This window comes from Mastomys coucha, unplaced genomic scaffold, assembly GCF_008632895.1.
Source record: "Mastomys coucha isolate ucsf_1 unplaced genomic scaffold, UCSF_Mcou_1 pScaffold9, whole genome shotgun sequence".
Lineage (NCBI taxonomy): Eukaryota > Metazoa > Chordata > Mammalia > Rodentia > Muridae > Mastomys > Mastomys coucha.
The window spans coordinates 60302841-60306928 of record NW_022196915.1 but is presented as its reverse complement, the minus strand read 5'-3'; the positions used below and the strand labels follow the sequence as shown (position 1 = coordinate 60306928).

Genomic DNA, 4088 nt, shown 5'->3' with positions numbered 1-4088 from the left:
GTGGTGGTGATGGTGATGGTGGTGGTGGTGGTGGTGGTGTTTGTTATTCTGCTCTATCTTCTAGAATAGACTGTTTGTCTAATAAGGAGAATTGCTCAGCCTGCTCTACCACCCACAAAATTTTAGCCAGTTTTCAAATCCATGACCCTTTTATGGTCGTGAAAATCTCCCAGGGCTTGAGTTTAGTCAATGCTGATTTGTTTCAATAGACAGCAATCAAACACCTTCTATGTCAAGGCATTGCCCTCAGCTCTCAGGAAAAGAAGAGTAAATTAGGCACAATCCTGTGACTTAGAAAACCTGTGTGTGACTAAGAGATTGAGCTGGAGACACAAATGCAGTGCAAGAGGTGAGGAGTGCCTATGACAAGAACCAACAAGAAATAGCATTTTAACACCCCAGGTGGGAAAGAATTTACTGTCTCTCCCCAGGTGAACCTGCACATCAGAAGCAGAAACAGCTATAAAAGAGAATGGCAGATACATGAGTAAAAGGTCTCAGCTACCATTTTGATTTACCCTTCCTTGCATTCACAAAATGATGCCACACTAAGTGTCTGATGTGTGCCTGGGGTAAGAACAAATGCCTGTGTCACCCAGTGAGGCTTAGAATAAGTATTGCCTCTACTAGTCCACAGGTTCATAGTGAACAGTTGTCACTACACTATGGAAAGTAGGAGCACAGAAGTGCAGCCCAGTGACACAGAGCCATCCCCTTTCTCTAAGTAAAGGGGGGAGATTTGGGCTGGATCTCAAAAGATGAGTGTTGGTTACATAAACAAATGGGAAAAGGACATTAGGAGACAAAGGAAATGCCCATGCAACAGCTTTCCACAAGGGAAGCTACTCACCTGGGGGTTGAGGGACCAAGGTCCTCTAGGACACTGCTGAAACTTCTTCAAAGGGAAAAGAACCCCTCAAACTTAGCTTTGGGTTTCTAAATCTTGTTCAATATGCTGCTGTGTATGTCCAGAAAGGACTCACCAACTTCTTCCAATTCAGTCCTCCAAAACACAAAGAACTTGGCCAAACGTTTGGCAGATAGATTTCCCTATTATATCCCCATACAAGAATGCAGCTGATACACTGATTATATAAGTGGCACTTGGGACCCTCAGACCAAGCTCACATCAGGTGAGAGCCTATCAGGTGCTCCCTGATGGAGGAACAGAAGGATGAAGTTTCCAACACCTTCCATCACACACCTAGGAGTTCTTGCCTGCATCAAAGCCTAGCTTCTTCTGTAACACCCTGGGATGAAGAGCACACCAGGGACTTCCAGCTTGCCACAGCTGCGACATGACTTTGGAACTGCCATAACCAAGACCTCTGGCTAGATACTAAACTGCACTTAGCTCCCCTTAGTCTTCTAAGGCCTTCCAGAGACTCTGGGTCTATGCCATGAAGACCATTTATAAAAATGGAGATAACAATACAGCTAAGGACAAAGCTCATGATGGTTAATTATAGCTATAAAAGACTCCTGTGGAGTCTTATCCCCTTAGGTCTTTGTGTTCTAAATGTGGTCTTCCCTCAGCTGTCCAAGTGCATACCATTGCTGTTTTCAATGAGCTAACACGTATGCAAATGTCCCCCATCCTCTTGTCAGAGTGAAGGAATTCTGTGGAGTTCTATACTAAGTGGACTAAGAGGGGACTGCTGCTCCTCCCTCAGCAGGCCCACCCACCCCTCTCAACACCCTTGTAAGGCCTTTTTGGGTTTGCTTCTCTGCTTTGTGCCCTACTGTGGCTGTAATAGTAACTTCCCTGTGACTGACAGATTGGATATTCTCACATGCTAACTGAACACTTGAAACCTGTCGTTCTTCCCTTTATCTATCTTCTTCACTTATTTGAACTCATCCTTCTATCCTGCTGACAAAGCTTTAAACATTTTAAAGCATGAATACTGGCACTAAACAGGTCCAAGAGTAGATGCTACAGTATTATCTACTTTCCAGGCATTGAAGGTTAGAATATAGTACAACCTTAATTGGACTATGCATCACTACATAATCAAGCTATAGTATAGTGTATTCCTATAGCATATTTATTTTCATTTTGAAACCCTTTTCTGTGTTTTCCTACACACTTATTCTTTCTGTCAACAAGAACACTAGAGATACCACAGTTTTAAAAATAAGACATTCACTTTTGTCTCTGCAGCCTTCTCATCAGTAGCATCTTCCCTCCCAAGCTGCCAGTTTTGGTACCAGCTCTTCCTTGATGTTCCCAGAAAGTTTCCAGACAACAGCTACAATGCAGGGTCTTTCTCCAAACTGTCTCCAAAGAACCAGACTTATTTCAGGTAACTTAAAGCCTTCACTTTATCAATTCAACCATTACTCATCAATAGCATTTTAATTTTTTTGTGGAATATCTCATTCTTATAATTTTATGAGCCAAATTATAGACCTCAGTAACTTCTGGACAGTGCAATTGTAAATATTATCACACTAATATAAAGCTGGCCCATATCAACTGAACCATCTTTGTCATTATTGTACACTTTTGGCATGCCACAAACTACTGATGCTTTGCCAAAATTTCTTATTTGGTTTAATGTATACATTTTCATCTTAATTTAAAACATGTTGCTGAAAATTATTTTTTGTTTTCATTTTTGTCTCATTTTATTTTTATCTTTTTTTAATTAGATGTTTTCTTTATTTACATTTGAAATGTCATCCCCTTTCGTGGTTTCCCCTCCAAAAACCCCCTATCCCTTCCTCCCTCCCCATGCTCACCAATGCACCTACTCCTGCTTCCTTGTCCTGGCATTCCCCTACACTGGGACATCCAGCCTTCCCAGGACCAAGTGCTACTCCTCCCATTAATGTCCAACAAGGACATTTTCTGCTACATATGCAGCTGGAGCCATGGGTCCCACCATGTGTATTCTTTGGTTGGTAGTTTAGTCCCTGGGAGCTCTGGGAGTATTGGTTGGTTCATATTGTTGTTCCTCCTATGGGGTTGCAAACCCCTTCAGCTCCTGGGGTCCTTTTCCTAGCTCCTCCATTGGGGACCCTGTGGATGGCTGTGAGCATCCACCTCTGTATTTGTCAGGCACTGGCAGGTCCTCTCAGGAGACAGCTATATCAGGCTCCTGTTGCATCCACAATAGTGTCTGGATTTGGTGACTCTATATGGGATGGATTCCCAGGTGGGGCAGCTACACTGAAACTAACAGAAAAGAAAGTGGGGAAGAGTCTCAAATATACGGACACAGGGGAAATTTTCCTGAACAGAACACCAATAGCTTATGCTCTAAGATCAAGAATTAACAAATGGGACCTCATAAAATTACAAAGCTTCTGTAAGGCAATGGACACTGTCAATAGGACAAAATGGCAATCAACAAATTGGGAAAAGATCTTTACCAGCCCTACATCCAATAGAGGGTTAATATCCAATATATACAAAGAACTGAAGAAGTTAGACTCTAGAGAACCAAATAACCCTATTAAAAATGGGGTACAGACCCCGGACCCGAAACTCAGCCAGCAGCCGCCATGAGTAGTTTTGGAAATGGGAAAACCAAAGAAGTTATCTTCAGCATGGAGGAGTGATCTGTAAAGATGTTTCTGCGGGGACGCCCTGTGCCCATGCTGATCCCGGACAAGCTGGCGCCCAACTATAGCCTGGACACTCGTTCTGAGCTGCCCTCCAGCCGTCTAAAGCTAGACTGGGTCTATGGCTATCGAGGCCGGGACTGCAGGGCCAACCTTTACCTCCTGCCCACCGGGGAGGTGGTGTACTTTGTGGCCTCTGTGGCCGTACTGTACAGTGTGGAGGAGCAGAGACAACGACACTACCTGGGGCACAATAATGACATCAAATGTCTGGCTGTCCATCCAGATATGGTCACCATCGCCACAGGACAGGTGGCAGGCACCACAAAGGAAGGCAAGCCTCTGCCACCCCACGTGCGTGTGTGGGACTCAGTTTCCCTTTCCACCTTACATGTCCTGGGCCTGGGGGTGTTTGACAGAGCTGTGTGCTATGTGGCCTTCTCCAAATCCAATGGGGGCAACCTGCTATGTGCAGTGGATGAATCCAACGATCATGTGCTCTCTGTGTGGGACTGGGC

General features: G+C 44.3%; 1 pseudogene; it reads left to right on the top strand.

The window, feature by feature from the left end:
* Window positions 1-3510: 3510 nt before the first annotated feature.
* The window catches only part of LOC116084174, a 72895-nt pseudogene continuing 72317 nt past the window's right edge, over window positions 3511-4088 (top strand).